General features: G+C 37.9%; 1 long non-coding RNA gene across 1 annotated transcript in view; it reads left to right on the top strand.

Annotated features, from left to right (window-relative positions):
- LOC132012980 (uncharacterized) overlaps positions 1-19134 on the top strand; it is a 54687-nt gene extending 35553 nt beyond the window's left edge. The window contains exons 2-3 of the long non-coding RNA XR_009402829.1: positions 14802-14839; positions 18667-19134. This is a non-coding gene — a long non-coding RNA (uncharacterized LOC132012980). The remainder of the gene's footprint in view (positions 1-14801; positions 14840-18666) is intronic.
- The last annotated feature ends 3878 nt before the right edge of the window (positions 19135-23012 follow it).

Genomic DNA, 23012 nt, shown 5'->3' with positions numbered 1-23012 from the left:
AGTGTTCCAAAGTTCATTGTGCACCACACCTAGTGCTCCATGCAATATGTGCCCTTCTTAATACCCACCACCAGGCTTATCCATTCTCCCACCCACCTCCCTTCCAAAACCCTCAGTTTGCTTCTCAGAGTCTATGGTCTCTGATGGTTCATCCCCCCACTCTGATTTGCTCCAATTCACTTTTCCATCCCTTCTTCTAATGTCTTCCATGTTATTCCTTATGCTCCACAAGTAAATGAAGCCATATGATAATTGGCTCTCTCTGCTGGACGTATTTCACTCAGCATAATCTCTTCCAGTCTTGTCCATGTTGATACAAAAGTTGGGTATTCATCCTTTCTGATGGCTGCGTAATTTTCCATCATATCTATGGACCATATCCTTCTTACCATTTGTCTGTTGAAGGGTATCTTGGCTCTTTCCACAGTTTGGCTATTGTGTACATTGCTGCTATGAACATGGGGGTAGAGATGGCCCTTCTTTTCACTGCATCTGTATCTTTGGGGTAAATACCCCATAGTGCAATTGCAGGGTCATGGGATAGTTCTATTTTTAATTTCTTAAGGAATCTCCACACTGTTTTCCAAAGTGGCTGCACCAACTTGTATTCCCACCAACAGTGTAAGAGGGATCCCCTTTCTCCACATCACCTCCAACTTGTTTACTTGTTGCTTACTGTCTTGTTAATTTTGGCCATTCTAACTGGTGTAAGGTGGTATCTCAATATTGTTTTGATTTGAATCTCCCTGATAGCTAATGATGATGAACATTTTTTTCATGTGCCTGTTAGACATTTGTATGTCTTCCTTGGAAAAGTGTCTGTTCATGTCTTCTGCCCTTTTTTTGATGTGATTATCTGTTTTGTGTGTGTTGAGTTTGAGGAGTTCTTTATAGATCTTGGATATCAGCCCTTTGTCTGTAGTGTCAGACTACAGACCCCACTAATGGGTTGCCTCATTATTTTGTTGACTGTTTCCTTTGCTGTGCAGAAGCTTTTTATCTTGATGAACAGACACATAGACCAGTGGAACAGAGTAGAGAGTCTATATATGGACCCGTAACTCTATGGTCAAATAATCTTCGACAAAGCAGGAAAAAAAAAAGACAGTCTTTTCAATAAATGGTGCTGGGAAAATTGGACAGCTATATGTAGAAGAATGAAACTCAACCATTCTCTTACACCGTACACAAATATAAACTCAAAATGGATAAAAGACCTCAATGTGAGGCAGGAATCTATCAAAATCCTAGAGGAGGACATAGGCAGTAACCTCTTTGACATTGGCCACGGCAACTTATTTCAAGACCTGTCTCCAAAGGTAAAGGAAACAAAAGTGAAAATGAACTTTTGAGATTTCATCAAGATAAAACTATTGTTTTAAAGCTATATTTGGATTGACTATACTATAAGCTGACCGAGTAGTCTTCTAACGATCTTCCAACCCTCTTATCTTTCCTTGAAAACTATCTTACTATGCCTCAAGATAAAAAAGTCCTAAATTTTTAGTTTTTTAGATACTTATATCATGAGTTAAAATGCTTTACATTTGAAGTATTGAGTTACTAACTACATCAATTTTAACTAAAGTTGTTAGTTATCATACACTTCAGTATGCTTTAGATCAAATTCTTGTTTTCTTGACCACACTGTTGAATTTTATCCACCCTTTGCTTTTCTCTTAATGGACTGCATAGTCCATATTCATCCATAATATTTGTACTTTTTATTTAACCAGTTTTTATTTTAAAATTGTCTCCATTATTATGAACATTATTATTTCTCCATTAACGTATGTCTAGATAAAATGGCTTATATTTGACCAATTTTAATTTTACCCATTATATCAGTTACAATGCAGAGTTAATGCTACTATTTTACAAATTTGTTAAAATACTCCTCTGTAAAACTAAGATGTCCATTGGGATAGAGTAGTCAGAGCATAGGATAGTAAAAGGACACAAGAGTAAAAGGACCATTTTCCTTCTCTACTACTAATATTATCTGTGGGACTTTGGGCATTTTATTTAATATGTCTGAGGTTTAGTGGATATATTTTTAGAATGAGGAAACTAATATTTATCTGCGTGAAAGAAAGAAATTCTCTTGAGGTACATTCTCCCCCCACTTCCACCCACTCAAGCCATATTCTTATTCCAAGATCTCAGATTCCATGATTATTGATTTCCTTCTTGGTTTGGAGCATTTGGATTCTTAGTGCTTATTGGTAGACTCAAGATTATGCCTATAAGCCTTTTGGTAGCTAATCTTTATCTCGAAAAGTTTGGTCATTGGTCTCTATTGTTTCTAGTGCTGTTTGTGTTTATGGCATGTTTATATTACACTTGAGGTAAAATTGTTGGGATGTGGTCAGGAATCATTGCAAAAAAAGAAGAGAAAACAAGGAAACCATGTATGAGCAGAGGGTCAAAACAATACAAAGAGAAGAACCTATGAGGCACATATTAAATGAGGAGGTTTGAAAGTATGTTAGATCTATGACACTATCAGAAAAAAATTTCTTTAAATTGGAATCAACTCTCTCAACCCTTAGCCTGCTTCCTTGAATTATTTGGTGGGAAAGAGGGGGAGGTGCAGAAGGTAATAATACCTGCTCTAAGGAATCTTGTCCAGAATATTAAAGATTATCTTTTATTCCATTGTACAGATAATATTTTAAAATAATTGATAAATTAATGATTAGTGCTGACCACTGTAGAACATGGTGCCCTAAACTGTTGGTTCACAGGGAACCACTGATGGTGTCTCTGTGACTTCCTATCAACTATACTTTATACATGTGAAATTCTTAAGAGTTTCATTGATATCCATGTAATCCTCACTTTTTAAAAAAAATTAGGTCTTTTGTGTTTGTGTGTACTCAATGTTACTTAAGGAAAGGGTATTGGGTATTATAAATAGATCTTAGCACTTAATATTTTGCATGAATACATCAATTGAAATTTGTGTTATGTTTACATGTAACATTTTGCCTAAATAGTACTTTTCAGCAAAGTGTATATTGTTGAGTAGAACTACATTCAATAGCATTTTACCATACTTTAAGTAGTCTCAAGAGTCTTGTAGAGACACAGAACCCTAGAATGCCTGGGGACAAGACAGGGAACATATAATATTAAAAAAAAAATGTTGTGAATGAGTGAGGCCTTACCAGGAAAATAATGAAATGATATTCCAAGGAAGGAAGAATTATTTGAGCAAAGGCTGGGAAATGAGGGCAGAGTGCGGTCATGGTATGTGATACTAAAAAGTTGGAGAATGGGAGAGAGACAGATCATGGGGCTGGAAATTGAGTGTCAAGTATTTAGCAACATTAACTAGGAAATGTCAATAATCCATCAGTGGCAAATGTCTTAGGAAAGATATAAAAAAAAACAGTGTAACTTTCCTCAATATAATCTTATACTCAGATATCACATATTTTACATTTAGATACCTTATCTAAAATATAACTCATACTCAAAAAATAAAATAGGATATATACTCAATGGATTAATAGCACATTTAATAATAATTACATTTTCTATGCTGGACTTTTTTTTTAAAAATGTGAATCTGCTGTTTATACAACCAAGACTTGAAAGAATTTGTGGTTTTTGTTTATATATAAGTCAAAGGTATTTTTTTACATAATATGGGAATTTTTAATATCTCTTTAGTATCTTATTCTCAGAGCAAACTCATTAATAGAAACTATGGATAATCCATTAGATGAGAGCAAAACTATGTACTATTTTAATATATTCGTTTTAATGCGATTAAAATATCATTACTTCCACCTTTCACAATTTTTTTACATATGAATTTGTCCGGTGCCTAATGGAAAAAGTAATCATGTTAAGCTAATTTGGTGCTCAAAATTTTTTCAATGTACTTCGAAACAGTAGGTAATGTACTTTGTCTTAAATAATCCAACTGTAAATAATTAATATTCAACAATTTCTCTCAAAAATTTTTAAGTGACATATTTTAGTTCAGTATTCATATTATATTACTTGATATGTCATAATTCTTGTAAGTTAATGGCTGCATTCAGAAATGATATCTCTCCAAACAGCTTCCAAAACCACACAGATAAACAAAAATAACATTACCTGTAGCCTATGCCTAATAATAACTAGTAGACAACGATTCCACAAACTACAATTCACACTGAATGAGGAAATAAATGTTTAAAAAAAGCAGAAGTTGGGGCGTCTGTGTGGTTCAGTGGGTTAAAAAAAGCAGAAGCAGACTCTTGACGTTTCAAGAAAATAAGAAATTAATAACGATGGAAGAGAAGAAAGACGAGTGAGAAGTGATCTTCGAGGGGACAATACTCTGATCACATCAAGTAGGGTCTAACCTTTGTAGAAGAGAGGGAAATGTGAAGAAGTCTGGTTACTGGTAGATTAAATTAAAGGGAGGCACTGGGAAAGCATATGCCAGAGGAAACAGCAATCTTAGGAAGATACTACATTCAAGAGTAAGGGCAGCAGTATAGATGTGGGAAGTATCCATTTGAGGCTTGGTTGTAAAAGAAGAAAAAGCATTTGAAGAAAAAGAGCCAAGGAAACAAGGAAATGTTCTAGTATGAATTAGAATAATTGCAAATATAAAAGGCAATGAAATTCGAAATAGAAACATCAGAATCTTAAGAGTGCTGACTGAACTAAAAAAAATGGAAGAAAAAGACAGTCATCTAAGTAGTAAGGTGGTAAATTAAATTGCCCATGGGAAATTATACATATTGTTAATAATAAAAGATATAGAAAGTAACCATAAAAAAAGCCATAAGAATAAAACAATAAATACAGGATAAGATTAGAGAAAAAAGTATTAATATAATTGGAGTCCAAGAAAAACAAAAACAAGACAACAGAACAGAACTGATATCTAAAATGACAATCTAAGAAAACTTTCCTGAAATAAAGGAAGACTTGATTTTATATAGAGAAAAAGTTCTCCATCTACTGGCAACAATTTACTTTGAAATATATTCTAGTAAAAATACTGGACTTTAATGATAAAAAAAAAAAAAATCCTCCAGGCTTTAAGATTGAAAAAAAGAAGAAGCAAGCTACTTAAAAAGGAAAGGAAACTAACTTGGCATTGGAATTCTTGATGGCAACGTATAAATCAAGAATAGTGGAGAAATGTTTTTAAGAAACTCAAGGATAGAATGACAAGGACTTTAAATCCAGTCAAGCTGTTCTTCTAAAAATTAGGCTACAACAAAAACAGTTTAACACTGTAAGAACTCAAAACCTCTATACCTTCAAGCTCTCCTCCAAAAAACTACTGTGGAGCAAATATTATCTCATCTCTTGGTGCTAGGGGAATTTTTGACAGATAGACTGATAATGAAAATTGAAAACATTTAGGTAGATTTAAGTATGGAATAAGAGCATGTGATTTTTATATGTTTGTGACAAAGCTGAAACAATGCAACTAAAAAGGAAAGAAGGGAGAAAGTGTCATAAAGGAAAAGCCAATGAAATGTCATGTAATTATCATTTTGGACTAAAAAAATATTACTTTAAGCTGAGAAAATGAATCAGAGACACTTAAGTAAGGAAAAGGAGGGCTAAGGAGAATATACAAAAGTATTAGTATAAAAGTAATCATTAGGAAAATTATATATCTTCCTATCAAAACAGTGGAAAAATGAGCAAGGAAAATAGAAAACATGGTGAAAAACACCATAATTATAATGTAATTAATTATGCATATGTCTGTATATCAATCTATATCCGACAGAGCTGAGACCAAATATATCAGTCATATCAACATATCTAAACAAGATTAATTGCTTACTTAAAAAGAAGCCTTTTTAAAACTGGCTTGCAAAGAAAAACCCAACTAACGCTATGTGCAAGTTAATACATGAAACAGGTGACTCCGAAAGACTAAAAATAAATAGTGTTGGTGAAGCTATACCATGTGTATTCCACACTTCTGTGCACTGTTCTAATTTTTAAGTTCTCTTCTGACTTCAGACATTGCTGTGGCTACTGGTTCCAAGTAGACTTTGCAATTGTATGAACTTGACAGTGCCTCAACTTGAACCTATGCCATCTACCTCACTTTTAGCAGGAGGGCTGATATGATGTGATGCCATGGCAGTGATGACTCAAGGAAACCTGCTCAGCAGTCATGGACAACCAAGAAATGTAAAAAAAAAAAAAAAAAAAAAAAAAATAGTACCCATGGAGCTACCCTTGAATAAAGAAGAGTGGGTGTCTGTGGCTAAATGATTCTGCCTTTCATCCCTTGGATCAGTGAATGGTTATGAGATGCATTTCATAGGGCTGCACAGATAGTGCTGCAGGGTTCGGACTCAGGTGTTTGTGACTACAGCCAGTCTGGTAAGCCCCAGTAATTTGATTTTATTGGCTTTATTTCCCTCCTTCCTTATTTCACCCACCCCTGGCTTCAGCTCTTTGGGAGTGGTCCCCATAGGATAAGGTTGTGGTCTAAGCTACCCGTCAAATACAAACAAAAACAGAGCAAAGCAGGGATTCCAGTTTTTGTATCTGACAAGCTTGAGCTCAAGATTCAAAGTAATAAACGAGGCATGACAGGCTTTTTATAGAACTAGAAGCTACATAATACATATAGAGGACATAGGAGCTTTCATAATACATAGGTAACCATTATAGATATATGTGTGCCAAATGAGACAGGCTCTTACAGAATGTGCAGAGAGACACTGTACCAATATCCGTTTTTATAGGTGCCACTCGTAGCCCATTTAAGTGTAAAAAAATACATAAACCTACAGAAGACTTAAAGTATGAAATTAGTAAGGCAATGAACTTTTAAAACTAATTTAATTTTAAGAATATATGTTAAAGTTGGGAACCTGGAGATTGAGAAAACACCATCTTTTCAAGTGCACAAGAATCTCGACTATATACCAACTCCGACTACATACCAAAGAAAGAAAAACCATTCACTAAATGCCACAAAGAAAAAGAATATGTGGTCAAATGCAGTAAATATAGGCATTTAATGACAAAAGTTTTTAAAAGGCTCATCTTATCCAGAAATTTATAAACTCCCTATTAAGCAAATCTTGGGTCAAAGGGGTGAGCATAAACACCCCAAAACCATAATAACAGAAATACTACATAACAGATTCCCAGATTCTCTGGGATATCAGTAAAGGAATGATCAGAGGAATTAAATAATTAGGTCAATAAAAATGAAAGCCAAGGGCTCGTGGTTTCCCATTGACATAGGAGTTTTGAAAGTTGCTTCTCTGTCCTCACAAGTAAAAAGCTGCACAGTTTGAAAAATCACCATCTCTTGTATCAGTAAGAGAGGAGAGGTTGCAGGAAACACTACTGCCCCCCCCACCCACCAGTTGGAAAGATAGGTAGGTGAACCCACCCTACCGGGCCACTGCTTCCACTCAAGAGTAGAAAGACCTGTAGAGACTAGGGCCCGGCCAGGAAAACCTGGCGGGTAATGGGTGAACTGCTGAGGGCTCAGCATGAATTCTGAGGCTTACAAACTCCAGGAAGATCTAGTCATGGGGTGGAAGAGGAGAGGCACATTATTGTGAGATTTACCTCTGGGAGCTGATCAAGTTTGCCTGGTAAATATGAGAGACAAATCCCCTCAGGCTGCCCTCAGGGGGAAGGAAAAGGAGCCATTTTGAAATGCACCAGAGCACTCCCTCCTTCTGAACAAAGCCTGCCCTCAGGGGAATCTAGTTAACCAAAGCCTGACCTGCTAGGGTATCCTCAGAGCCTATCTGACCTGCTAGAAGGGAAATAACCATCTCCAGCCTGTCCTGGCCACCCCGTAACATCAAAAAGTAGGCGACCGCGTGCGGGGAGGAACTGAGAAGCACTTGGAAGGAAACTGAGGCATGAGGCCCGCTGGGGCAAAATGTGGCTATTTGTGTAAAGAAGCCTGAGCGGCACAGACGGTAGCAAGAGGTCGTGCATAGGCAGGAGGACGTTTTAAAGAAGGAAGTGCCTGTGGAAGGAATAGTTCCCTCCATCCCAGTTTGTCACACTGTTCAGAAGTCTGCAGAGGTCTGTAATTGAAAGTGTATAATAAGAGTAATAATAATAATAATGATTGAGTTAACCTTTATTAAGCCCTACTGTATACTGAACATTTTGAGAAGTAAGAAATGCTAAGCTCAGCACCTCTAGCGCGATTCTCTGTGGCACAGTCCCTTCTCTCAAAATTCATCTGGGCTCTGCTGTAACAGAAGCCCAAGCAGAGAGCCCTCGGGGGGCTGTGATCTCCCTCCTGGTCAGTGATAAGTGGTGGGCACCCTGCGGCCCACCTCCCATCTGTGTCCGAAGTCCAAAGAGGAGTGGAGAGCTCAGGAGGTATATTGTACATGCCCTTTTCATTAGCATTCAGTTTTGGTCTGTTGCTTATGATGAGATAGGACAAGCATTTTCAGGGTGCTCCATTAAATTTCTTCCTAACGCCTGAATCTCTTTATGATAGTGGGAAGATAAGATGCCCTTGTCCTCCATGTCCTTTTATTATTCACTCTAACCTGGTTCTCGAGTGTCTTCATTCACCCATTCTGAAGCCTTCTTTTCCTAATCTTTGTAGATTATTTCTCCATTTTTTGAAGACCGGGCAGTTGGCTCTTAAATGTTTCCTGCGGTCCTTTCATTTCACTGAATTTTAAATATTTCAGCCAATTTGAAGAGTTCATAATGATGAATAAGATTAAGCTTGGAGCTTAACCTTTTGAAACTGGGTGACGCGTTAACTCGGCTGGAACGCTGGTTAATTTAACAGCAGGAGTTGAATTAACTTGTCACAGCTCTGCCATTGTTAAATTTCCTGCTCCTGATCCTTGTCCCCATCTCACAGAGCTTGGTTGTCCTGGGACCAGGGGATGAGCTGGGGTGAAGAATAAAGATGGGAGCGGAAAAAGAAAGGTGGCATGCGTTGTGGGGACGGTAGCAGGGTGACCAGAAATGTCCAGGTGAGGAATTCATTTCTGTTGGGGAAGACCAGAAGAAAACAGCACAGAGGGGAGCTTAAGAAAATACAGGGCAGGGGAAGGGAGGCATGGGAGGGTGCTCAGGGACGAACGGAGGGAGCATGAGAAGGATGTTAAGAGGATGCAATGCGTGATGAGGTTTGACTCTCTTGGAAATGCCTTGTGCCTGGCGCATCAGAATAGTGGCAGTCCGGCAACAAGAATGAAATGACCTGCTTAAAGGTACCCCTCGCGTGAGGCAGGAATGAAAATGTTGAACCACAGGAATAATTACAGAGATGATCTCAGCGCCTAGAGAGAAATTCTCCTAAATTTGGTTCAGCAAAATCTTGATTTGGCATATTTGTAGATCACTGTCAAACATTTTGGCTGAAATGAAAACAGCACAGCTGCGGTTCCTTCAAACACCCAGGCATTGCTGGGCTGGAAGGCTCTGTGCATGTACAGCGTGCTTACCCCGTGATTAACCCTCAGATATGCATTATCTCAGGTTTGCCATTTTGACTCGGACAGGAAGCTTTGTGCGGTAGAGTAAACGCTCAGCCTTTTGGGCAGAGGCCTAATGACACCTGAAACACAGGCAAAATAACCAGTCTGCTTCTAAGCACCAGCCACTTTGAGGCCCATCAATAGGGATCACCAGGAGCCGGTCTTCCTTCCAATTGTTTCAGGAGTGCCTTAACGTAACACCGAAAGGACATTTTCTTTTCTATTTGTATGATTTTTGTTTCGGGGCTGACGTTATTCTATGGGTGCTCTAACAGGTTTTCAATTTCCAAGGTAGTTGCCTGAAAAGGCTGTTGGCCGTTCAGGAGCCTAACCAGCGCTCAGTAGCCGGATCTGAAGCGGATTACTAAGGATTCCAAGGCCTTTTGCTTCTGTCCAAAATTACTTTAAAGTCTAGCTAACAGATGGCGGGGCTGTGTCTGATGGATCAAGAGAGTGAGGCAAGTGGAGAAAGGTGAAAGGGATAAGTAGGAGATAGAGGACAAAAGGAAGGTAAAAAAAAAAAAAAAGGTGTGATAAGAGAGGAAAAGAATGAAGAATTTCTTGTTTAGTTTCAGTAGAGAAACCACACTCTGCAGGCATTTTAAATTCACCAATTGCTGTTAAAAGACGCAGAGAAAGTTTTAAATCCAGGTGGCTGGAAAGCAATGCACTAAAAAGTAAACATAATCAGAGATTTGGTCTATCAGTGGGTGAGGTGAAACTTTGCTCCTACCGCGAGCAGTTCGCTGAATGCAGTTCGCTGAATACATGCTTTTTGCTTCAGAGGGTCTGAGCAGAGGTACCATTGCTGGTGAAGGCTGGACACAATTTGGGGATATACATTTTGGTAATAGCTTGTCCTGTTATAGTGGTAGCTGCATGTTTCCTTTCTCTATGGAAGTCAAATAAAAAAAATTTTTTTTCCAGCATCCAGTATGTTTCACAATAAAATAAAGTCTAATATGAAGTGGATTTGTCTTGGTTTCTCCAGCATAAGAATTTAGTTCTAAGGGATCCTTGAGTTATTTGGTGTCTAGATAATGAACTCCAGGGGCAGTGCTTTGTAGAAACAATAATGCCATTCTTGAACACCATGCTTCTTAACATTACTTGGCATACCTGAGTTGGATTGGACGAGCATTTCTGTTAGAAAATGACAATAAAGTAAAAAAAATTCAAATAAAAATGAATGGCATGAAAATTTCCACTGTCTTCAATGAATAAAATAATGATTTCCAAACTGCGTTTCATGGAATATTGGGTGGAATGAAACTCCATGAAAAAGGTATTTCATGACCTTGTTACTCTATGTCTCCAGGTGGGAGAGTCTCCCAAGGGAGTTCCCCAAATGTATTGACCTTGGAATCATTTTTTTCTCAGAATACCAATCATTACATTTTAGAACAGAACTCTTCTGGCTGAGAGTATTATAGTCATTCCTTCCCTGGGTTTTCATGGACACGTTCAGAAACAGCCTACCTGTAGCTCTATTCAGAGACAGCTGAGAATTTGGCATTCCCAGTGATGTTATTGGTTTGACCTAAGAAATACTGAGCTATCTATAGCATGCTAGCTTGGGTAGTGCTTTTAGTTTGTTGTGACTTCTGTTTGCAGTAGATGGTGCCCCAGGAACTTGGGGTATACAAATAAAAGAGGTGCCAAGAAGTCAACACCAGGGAAACCAACTCTCCAAGTTTTAAGGTTTCCCCATGCCGAGATTGTATATTTTGTAGCCTCAGAGAGGGGGGGGACGCGGGCTGCTCTGCTGTGTCCTAACGGGATATCTGTACTCCTAGTCAGATGGCCATCCAGGCACCTCAGTGCTTCCTTATGGGCCTGTAATTTCTATTATGGCTTTCGACTCTCATCTTTCAGCATATTTTCATTTATTGTTTTTAGCTACAATCAGGCCAGTAATAGGAGAGCAATTCTGGGAGTGAATGCACAGATAAAATATGTAGACCCTGGCCATAGTGAGTTCTACTTAGCCACACCTCATATTTCAGTTCACAGAAATGTGTGTGGGGGTTGACATAAGTACTCCCTGTTGTGTTATTGCTTATGGCTCAGTAGCCCTTTGAGAAGACTGGAGAAAAAAGGACTGCAGTGAGCGGGTGTTGTCGAAATGGCAAACTAGAGAGGGTGCCTACAAGCACCCGAGAGTTTTATGTTTCTTAACAAATGTTTTCTTCATGTTACCCTCAAATCCCACCTGTGTTTCCTTCTCTCGCCATCCACATCAGTCGCCTCTTTGCTTTTCAGACTTCCTTTTGAGGCATCAATGAACCTAAAGGAAACCAGCATGGTGGGAATTTCACGACAACTTGCAGCATATCGCTTTCTTGGCAGCAAGGCGACTAAATGGCATTCAGACTCTCACTGCAGGGCCACAGCTGATCAATAATTTCCAGGAGCCCCTTCTGACTGTGTCAGAAGCAAAACCAAGGAATGGGACTAGGCCAGTTAGAAATAGCACCCTGACAGGAAAATTTCAGAGCAGTCAAAAGATAAATTGTAACATTTGGTTATATTACTATGTGTTAAGGCTCTTTCTTGACAGGAGACATTTGGTTCCCATTTTAAGGCTGCAGAGGGCTTTAACTAAGCATAGAGATATGAGTGTTACAAAAGAGTGTTTCAAACAGCTACGTTAAGAAATTGAGGTTGTCAAACCTCCCCTTGTGATTTTAAGATGAGAAATGATCATCCAGGTATATACTAAAAGGTTCCATTAGAAGACTATTTTAAATGCCGTTACCCTGGTAAAGCCTCCCCTAATGAAATGGAAATAATGTTATGATTTTGAAGCTATTTTTTCTTACTTTCTGTCAGGAAACTCTCTCATCTGGCAATATAGGACATATATTTTTCTCAGCTTATTATTTTTCCTTTGTGGTAGTAGTATGTATAGCTACGTAGATAGCTGCTGTATGATAAACTAGGAATTCCAACTTTTAAAAATATTAAATATACAATGCCTGCTCAGAATAGTGCTAAATATTAGATTATTTGATAGGTGTTCTTCAGTGATGAAGAAAACAAAAAATTCACTCTTTTCTTTTGTATTGTGCATGTAGAGAGTAGAAGACCCAGGCTATTATGAACGTCATTGCCATCACCGCTTTTTATTGATGGTGGCATGTAGAATACAAAGTGCCTGGGGATAAGAAAAAGGCAACTCAATTCTTGGACTCCTTAACCACTTTTATAAATTAGTCAACTGAAGGTCAGATTCGTTGAGTAGTCCTGTAGGTCGTTAATGGTCAATGTGGTATTTGGAAGATCTCCCAGACTCTAAGGCTTTTCCTCATTATTTAATACAGGACTGCATCCTGGTCAGTGACAAAAGGTTGGTGTTCATGGGTATTTATGCGGCTTTCAGCTTCAATTATTCCATCTGTAAAATGGCAATAATGTTATATTTATTGCATACATTTCAAAACTCTTGTAAAGAAAAGAGATCATTGATATACAGAAATTAATATAGGCTCTTAGTTAATGCATTAAAGATAGTTAATGGTATTCAGCATTGTCATCATCATCACCATCATCTTCATCATCCAATTGCAAAGTGACTTGTAGAGTTAGGGAGGGTAATCACCTTTCTTAGGGGGCTGAGGTTAATATCGATCAGCATTTTGAAAGGGCCACACCTGGAAGAGTAGGGAAAAAACTGTTCAAGTTTGGATGCAATATTTTTGCCATAACTTGGAGGCAGTAATATTTTAATTCAGTTTTGTGGAAGATCTCCTTTTTTCTTTCCTTAAGTCCAGTCAGTTAACATACAATGTAATATTAGTTTCAGATGTGAAATTTAGTGATTCATCACTCCCATAAAACATCAAGCGAGTAGGACTGAAATGGACAGAGTCAAGAGGGGGAGTGGGGTATGCGTGGCAGGGCAATGGTGGTGATGGCAATAAGAGAGTATTCAGTTATTCAAGAAAACATTAATGACTGTTGTTTTATGTCAATCAAAATACCATATACTAGACTTATAAGCTATATAAACAATGATGTCTGAATTCAAGGAGCTTGTACTTTAATGAGGCATCAAAAAATGAACCACTACTCACATTCATTTAAAAAAATGAACATGGCAAGTGTTGTAAAAAAGAGATGTGTACAAGGTATAGTGATGGCAATGAGCAAGAAAAAGCTAACTTTCGTGAGAAGACCGAGAAAGTCTTTTCTAAAGGATGCTGCTTAAAATTATGCTTTCTTTTGGGACTATAGTTTGAATTTCAGCAGGTGTATGGCTTCAAGAGCTGACCAGAGTAGTGAAAGGGCTCAATCAAAATCCTTGACAAAAAAACATTCCTTTACCTATAGGATGGAGCAGAGAGTGTGAGGAGGCAGAAATATCTGAAAAAATGCTGTTTTATATTACATACGTAAAGGATAGAATCTGACCATGGATGGATTTGGAAGAATTAATGGATCATGGACTCAGTGTCAGAGGCAAAAGAAGAGACTGGAAAACACGAGATTATATTTACAAGCTTGAACGTTGTCAGAGATAATCGTGCCTTTGATATACACACAGAAAGATGAAGAGCCATACAAAATGTCAGCTTGAGTGGGAGTTAATTATCTAGCATGGAGAAAATTTCAAGAAGGTGTCAACCAATGGAGCTACTGGGAAAATTGAATAGCATATAAGCATTTTCTGAATGAGGTCTATTTCATTTTGTACAGTGGCCACAAACCACAAAGATACAATGGATACATCTCCTTTTTGAGCTTGTCAAGAGCAGAGAAATAAAAATAAAAAGAATTTCATAACAACATCCTGATATATTTTATATTTTATATATATATATATATATGTGTGTGTGTGTGTTAAACAGCTTAACAATAACCCACAACCCTTGGACCAACTAAAAATAAATAATATATATATGTATACACACACACACTTATTTCAGAGCTCAGAGTGATTTTGGGATTATGCTCTGCTTCATTCTCCTTGATTGATTAGCATCAGTAAGTGAACTCATTCTTTTTGTCAGTAAATCTTCAAAATAACACTTTTTTTTGGTTTCTTTCAGTAAGAATGTTTGAAAACAGGAAAGTAGTTTTAATTGTATGGAAAATAATGTATCTTCACCACAGTCATGGTGATTGTTACTCTCGTCCTGACAGTATAGATTTCATAGCTGTGGTCTGATATGTGCTTCTCTGCTATGTTCCATTCTGACTTTTGAATAAAGAAAAGCATGTCACATTTGCTTTTCTGTGTTGTGCAAATTTTCTGGTTTTCCTAGGTGTTACATATGATAATTATTAATATATCATTTTTTTTTATCCCCTGTTACTTGGAAGGAAAAATCTTCCTGAAATAACACGAAGTGAAAACCCAGGTGAGTAAACAAAGATCTGAGAAATCTTTGTTTTAAAATCTACATTTTTTTTTCAGTGAAGGGGGATGGTATGCACAATAGATTTTACCTTTCATGTAACTAGTGTCAGTCTTTACCAGACTTGCCTTAATGACAGAGATCAAAATTTTAAATTGTTGAGATGAATTTTTATAGGAAATTTGGAAGACATAGGCCAAGTGGACATTACTTGAGGGCAGAGATGCGTAACAAAATTGAGGGTCAGCGTCGTGAAAGAGAATCCTGGGAAATTCGCGTTTGTTACTTGCACATTGAGATCACTCCAAATTCCAAGAGGATAGGTAGGAATAGTTTAGTTTACTGATTAAGAACATGGACTTACCATCAAACAGAACTGAATTCAAATCCTGTCTCCCAACAAGTTTTGGAATTGTGTAGTTATTTATCTTCACTGAGTTTCAGTTCCATCCTCTAGGACGGGGATGAGGACGAAGTGAAGATAAACACATTATGTTGCAAAGTGCTCAGCATGGTGCCTGACGTAGTAATTGACCAAAAATGATGCTGGCATTAGAACTGTACATTTCTTTCTCCAGAGATAACTTTGAGAGTTCAAGGCAAAAGAAACATGTTAGGTATTCGTGGGTGAAGAATTTATTGCTCCTCAGTTCTCCTCTTTTATACTACTAGAGAAGTACATAGGCCTGGACATTGCCTTTGGCCAACTCATAGCAGTGTTCTGCCCACTCCCTTCTAGACTCCAGATGATTGTCTCCCTACAAGCTGGTCCTGACTACTCAGACACCCAGGACTTCTCCTTGAGGGCAGGACTTCCTGTCCTGGGCATTTTTTGGGTAGTTATTGAGCAGTCTGGCCTGAGACTCTGTCCCGGTAGCTCTTTCATGTGTGGCTTTGTCTGCCCCATTAGCCTTCAGTTTTGTTTTGTTTTGTTTTTCCTCTCTTCTATCTTAGCTCCTTGAGAAATGGAGAGCAAGAGTCAGCTTAGAACTGATACGGGGCACGTGACTATGCCTCCCCCTGAGTGGACTGAAGAGTTTACTTAACTGAGCAGAAGTTCCAAATAGTGCCTGCCAATTTTTTATTTTTATTTCTTTTAAATCTCCAGGGCACTCATTTTGGGGGTTGGAGTAGATTCCTCTTAGACTTAGGGCAATTGTTAAACAAACAGATTTCTTGTCCCACTTTATAATTCCAGCCATGCAGGAGGAGAATTCTTTTTCTCTTAGCATAGGCCTTAGGTGCCACCATTACCTGAGGCCATTACTTGAGGTCATGACCTAATGCCAATAAGCAACTCGTGTTGGAGCAATTGACGTTAGTGACTGCCCCCTCAACGCTCCTGAGAGCATTGCATCTGGTGACTTCGACTCTCTCCATTTGAACTAGACAGGGATCAGATATGTTGGTGTAATACAGGGTCACCTTAGAACCCTTTCCATTTAGAGTACTCTAAACATGGAACGTATTTCTTATAAAGAGACTCCAAAGAAGTACCAGGTTGCCAAGACCTGATTTGAAAAGAACTAAATTTTCAGAAACTTGGAACAAGCTTCTAGAACTGGTTTTTCAGGGATATTCAGGGTCAATTCAGAGTCTTCAAGTGATTTACACCGAAGAGCAGAAAATAGCAGTCTCTTCTATTTGGAATTTGTCATTTTGTCACTTGTATTAGTTAGAGTACTAAAGGGAATCAAACTCAAAAAATGTTATCATCATGACAAAATGAATTAATGTTTGTTTTAGAGCTAGTGAGCCACTTAACGCCTTTTCAGATTTGGCTCGTTAAGAAAGAAAAAACACAGCTTGTTTTGTAATAACTTTCTAGATTTTACATTTCTTTTCTCCTTTGAGGAATAGAGAATGTAATACTGATATGGCAGTCATTTGAAATTAATTTCAAAAGCCTACTCACTTTACTACATAAGATCAAAGTCTACAATTTTCTGACATTCTTTTAATACTAATTACCACTGTAGCTTAATTGACTTCCATCTGGGAAAGGAGATATATATATATATGTATATACACACACACATGTGTATATATCATATGTGTGTGCTTGATATACACATACATATGACATATGTACCTATATACACACCTGCACATGCACACATAAGCATGCAATGCTGTTTTGTACACACATGTATATATTTGTGTGTGTGTACATATATACACACATACATACACATGTATATCCATAATAGGCTAAAATAAAGGCAATGAAATAAATGGGTTTTAAAATTCTTAATTGACTTATTAGGATATATTAAAGGTGTTTTACAAAATAAAACAGTAAAAAAATAAATAAAATAAAAAATACAACACTATAGAAACCAAGCAGGAAGGCAAGTTAAAGATTTTGTGGAACAAATGTTATTCAAGACACCTGGCAACTCTGTAAGACCATTCTGAAATGTAGAAGCAGAAACAAGCCATTTTCCCAGCTTTCTTGCTCTCTCTTTTTCTTCACGTTTTATAAAACTGCAGTTTTATTGCTAGATAATATGGTAAAAAAGATTCATTGTAAGGGTTACCTAACAACGTTGGTGGTGTTGATGAATAGTTGCAATTAATACATTCCCTTAATTAGTCTGATACCCAGAAGATGCACCTGGCAGGTCATTTTAATACTACAATTGATTTATAGCTGCTAGAAATGATTTTACCAGCTATCTTCAGAGAGTACAATTAGAGTGGATTTCATTTTTTTATGCATTTTCACTGAGGAATAAACATAAAAGGTCTATGTAATTCAGAACAAAGCAGCCATAATGTACTAATGGTTTATGGATTTTATTAATATTCAGCTAACATTAGAGGCAATTTTAGGGGAGAGCAACCTATTTTCTTTATGAAGTATTCAGTTTTTTAGTGTCTGAGTGCTTTGTTTAAAAAATAAACCTTGATATTTTCTGATGAGTTGCTTTTATTTCTTATAGGAAAAATGTATGTTATACCATGGAAAAAGAAAATAAAAATTTTAAGTGCTATTTATTAATTGCATGCAGATGCATTTCTATACTGTATATTTACTTTTTAAATACATGTAAATTTAAAAATAAGTCATTAGGCATTCATGTGATTTAAATAGTGCTTCCATTAATATAATTGTTGAGCTAATGGATGAACTCTATTAGTAATGAAGGGAGTTGCACTTCGTGGTTGAACAGGTAACAGAATATTTTAAGAACCTGATTACATATCTGGCTTTTAATTCTCTCTTTATCTGGGATATTAATTTTGCTAATCGGAAATCTTTGTCTTTCCCTCTCATCATCCATAACAGAGGACCACTTTCCTTGTTTAGTTTAAGACAGCAGGACAATGAGAAATCAGTTCCACAGATAAAGTCAATAGTCCTATGAAAAGTATTAATATTTAAATACACTGTTCCTACGTCTAAAAGGAACTCTACCTTAAAAAAAAAAAATGCTTTTATGAAAGGGTCAGGGAACCTTTGTTAGCTCTAGAAAAATTTATGTTTAAAAATCCATATTTATTTAAAATTTGTCCTATGACTCTTTCGTGAGGGCCTACTACGGGCAAGACACGAAGCTTAGGAGAGCTGTGGATTCAAGAGGAAGAAAACAAAATGTTTCTGCCTGGGCACCTGGGTGGCTCAGTGGGTTAAGCCGCTGCCTTTGGCTCAGGTCATGATCTCGGGGTCCTGGGATCGAGTCCTGCATCGGGCTCTTTGCTCAGCAGGGAGCCTGCTTCTCTCTCTCTTTCTCTGCCTGCCTCTCTGTCTACTTGTGATTTCTCTCTGTCAAATAAATAAATGAAATCTTTAAAAAAAAAATGTTTCTGCCAACATGTTATTGCAGTCCAGTGGAGAAGAGCAGGAAGATGCATCAATCAACCGTTGCACGATTGCAAAGTCTACCGTATTGTAAGCCATTGAATCCCACGAAGGAGGACTGTGGAGCCTGCATGAGGATATTCTGGTGAGGCCTGGCAGCTGCTGCATTTCTGTGTTACAGATTCTAAACCTGACATTGACAGACTGGTCCAAACCACAGAGGAATGCATCCCAGAACCCAGAATGCCCCCTAATAACATCTCTCCTCCATCAACAGTGGGACCTCCGTCTTCTGTCTTCTGAACTCCCATCAGTAGCTGGATTTGGCTTTTTTGTTTGGTGTTGTTTTTAGTAGTTGGTAATAGATTGTAAAGTCATCCAGTCTCTGGTCGAGGTTTCCCTTCCACTAATGCCACACATGACAAAGACAGCCCGCTAGGCTTAGCAGCAGAGTTTAGGGCAGATATTCTAATTCTTTGGAAGCTGATCATCCACACAGAGTACAACTTATCAAATCTAATACATGTATTTTTAAAATAAAACTTTCCAGTCACACCATTCTGGGTCACTGAGGATTACTCCAAATTAGTATTAATTAACTAGTCTAGAATCATTAAGGCAGCATGGTCTCTCAAGACAGTCTAAGGCCTTTGATTCTGTACCTTTCTCTGTGAAACTACAAGTTTGTTTTTTTTTTTTTTTTTAAATCTATGCTTATTTACCAAACAGCACAGCTACCCATAAAGGTCCCGGGACTCCCTGGAGAATGTCCCAACGCCAGTAGGAAATGACATGATGGCTTCCTCTGGGATTAGAGGGCCACAGGATCTGGACGTTTCCAGGTATTGGCAGTAGAGACATTTTCTCTGTGAAGATTCTGGCATGGCCGACAGAGGGTTAAATTATGAAGCCTGTTGGCTCCTGGTGCCTGCTAAGCCCTTTACCACTACTTCTGTGGCTATACTGAAGGAGTCAGTTAGCATTCCTAAATTATAGGATTGGGACTTCAAGAGGTCATTTTGCCCATCCCCCTGCTTCTGGGCAGGACAGTACTTAATTATCTTGGCTCACAGAGCTCTCTCTGAAACCAATTGATGCATAGATGCAATCATTTGCCTCAGGGGAACATGATGCTATGCAGATAGGTTGTTTTTGTTTATTTCTGTTTTTGGCGAATGAACATTTAAAAGGGAAATTCTCTCCCACTTGATTTTGTTCGCAATGTGGTCTAAATTATATTCTGCTCTGGTTCTCATGCTGCAGGAGGTTTTTAATGCCGAACAGGATCACTGACAGCCATCTGTGCCTGGCCCCAGGCATGGGCTCTCCTAGGATATGTCTACACTCACCTGTCGGCACCACCGGTTTAGGCTGCTAATATCATTTGAACACTTTGCATTGAAAGAAATAGGAATAAAAAGGTAGTTTTGTGTCCTGTGGGAGAGTCATTATTCTTACAATTTGCTAGGCAGCTCCTCCTTGCCAACTTCTTCACTGCTGACTGTTGAAGCAACTCATGTGACATTACAGTCTTTCTTTCCTTTAAAAAAATTCTTTTTAATGTAATCTGAAACTAACTTCTGATTTCAGTGCTTAGAATTAGTTGTCCCTGATGCGTTTTCTCCTAATTTCCCCACTAATATGCCTATGAAGACACAAGAAGTAATGAGAATCCAGATGTCTGTAAAGTCAATCCTGTAGTTTTAAAATAAGCAGACCCGTCTCAATGACCTGAAAGGAGGCATGTGGATTCTTCTTTCAAAGTGCTCCCTGACTTCGTCAGAAGCCCAGGGTCGGCATCCACAGAAGACTGGGGGCGTCTCACCTCTGCGTCCTTCCGTGGGTTGTGGGACCTGGAGAGAGACCAGCAGCATCTCCGTCCTCTGGGAGCTTGTGGGAAATGAAGGATATCAGGTCCTGTCTAGACCTACTTGAACAAGATCTACAGGTGATTCGTGTATTCGTGAGAGTTTGGGAAGCAATGCTTAAACCTTTGAGACCATCTTCTGACAGGCAGCATTAAGAAGTAAACATTATAGAGATAGGTGTTGAGGATGAGAATTTTCATTAAACTTAATGGTATTCCGTTTGAGTTCATGCTAACAACTTTGAAGTTAAAAGACCTAGTGAAAGGTGTCTTTTTTCCTCCTTATCCACAGCAGAGTTGCAAAGAACAATAAAATGGCCTTTTTTGCTATTTTCAATTTCCAGAGTGCTTGAGTAATTAATTTCTGCATATTGAAACTGGTATTAAATGACCTGAGATAGGACATTTGCTTTACTGTGACAGGACTCTCCAGTGTCAGGGATCATTCACACCCCATCTTAACTTCCTTTCCAGCTAAGATCTCCACCCAAATGGCTGTGTTAAGTACACTAAAAATTGGAACATACAAAATAATTTCAACTATTTAAAAAATGCACAGGAGATGTTATAGTAAGAAAATATGCCAATTGCTAATGACGATTTTCACCTAGAATTCTAGATGAGTTCTTTTCCTCACTTTAATTTTCTGTGTATCCCAATATTGCCATAATAGGCATGTCCTAGTTTTAGAGTCATAAAATAATGTTACTTAAAACTTAATTTATACAAGTTTGTTCATGGAATAAGAAGAAGCTATGGAAAAACTGCAGAAAGTCTGGAAGTACATCAAAATATTTTTTATATTTTTTGGTATTTTTAGCTTCCATATCAAAATATTTTCCTTCTTTGAGGATGCCACATGAGTTTCAATAATGTCTCATTAAGTATTTTTTGAATGAATGAATGCATGGGTGTAGAATTTGTAGAATTTACTCCTCCCCAACTAGTGTTAACTGTGAGGTATTTGTGTTATAAATTTTCAGATAGTATCATCCATTAAAATGGAATTATATTGGTTAATTTGTATGTACACAGTCAAGTCAGATTAGTGATAGAAAAGTACATATTCAGTGCCCCTTTCCTATTTCTTTTCATGACTTTTTAAACATTTAATGTATTATTAGCCCCAGGGGTACAGGTCTGTCAATCGCCAGGTTTACACACTTCACATCACTCACCATAGCACATACCCTCCCCAATGTCCATAACCCAACCACCCTCTCCCTACCCTCCTCCCCACCCCGGCAACCCTCAGTTTGTTTTGTGACATTAGGAGTCTCTTATGGTTTGTCTTCCTCCTGATCCCATCTTGTTTCATTTATTCTTTTCCTACCCCCCAAACCCCCTACGTTGCATCTCCACTTCCTCACATCAGGGAGATCATATAATAGTTGTCTTTCTCTGATTGACTTATTTCACTAAGCATAATACCCTCTATTATGAACTACTGGGACTTCATCAGTAGTTGTTGTTTTGTGTTGTTGCAAATGGCAAGATTTCATTTCTTTTGAAGGCTGCATAGTATTCCATTGTATATATATACACCACATCTTCTTTATCCATTCATCTGTTGATGGACATCTAGATTCTTTCCATAGTTTGGCTATTGTAGACATTGCTGCTATAATCATTCAGGTGTACGTGCCCCTTTGGATCACTACGTTTGTATCTTTAGGGTAAATACCCAATAGTGCAATTGCTGGATTATAGGGTACCTCTATTTTCAACTTTTTGAGGAACCTCCATGCTATTTTCCAGAGTGGTTGCACCAGCTTGCATTCCCACCAACAGTGTAGGAGGGTTCCCCTTTCTCCACATCCTTGCCAGCATCTGTCATTTCTTGACTTGTTAATTTTAGCTATTCTGACTAGTGTAAGGTGGTAACTCCTTGTGGTTTTGATTTGTATTTCCCTGGTGCCGAGTGATGTGGAACACTTTTTCATGTCTGTTGGCCATCAGGATATCTTCTTTGCAGAAATGTCTGTTCATGTTCTCTGCCCATTTCTTCATTGGGTTGTTTGTTCTTTGGGTGTTGAGTTTGATGAGTTCTTTATAGATTTTGGATACTAGCCCTTTATCTGATATGTTGTTTGCAAATATCTTCTCCCATTCTGTCAGTTGTCTTTTGGTTTTGTTGACTGTTTCCTTTGCTGTGCAAAAGCTTTTGATCTTGATGAAGTCCCAGTAGTTCATTTTTGCCCTTGCCTCCCTTGCCTTTGGCAATGTTCCTAGGAAGATGTTGCTGCGGCTGAGGTCGAAGAGAAGCTGTTGAGGTTGAAGAGGTTGCTGTGTTCTCCTCAAGGATATTGATGGATTCCTTTCTCACATTGAGGTCCTTTATTCATTTTGAGTCTATTTTCATGTGTGGTGTAAGGAAATGGCCCAATTTAATTTTTTTGCATGTGGCTGTCAAATTTTCCCAACACCATTTGTTGCAGAGGCTGTCTTTTTTCCATTGGACATTCTTTCCTGTTTTGTCGAAGATTAGTTGACCATAGAGTTGA

The sequence above is a fragment of the Mustela nigripes genome, chromosome 3 (assembly GCF_022355385.1).
Source record: "Mustela nigripes isolate SB6536 chromosome 3, MUSNIG.SB6536, whole genome shotgun sequence".
Lineage (NCBI taxonomy): Eukaryota > Metazoa > Chordata > Mammalia > Carnivora > Mustelidae > Mustela > Mustela nigripes.
This window is presented reverse-complemented; position numbering and strand designations above follow the sequence as displayed.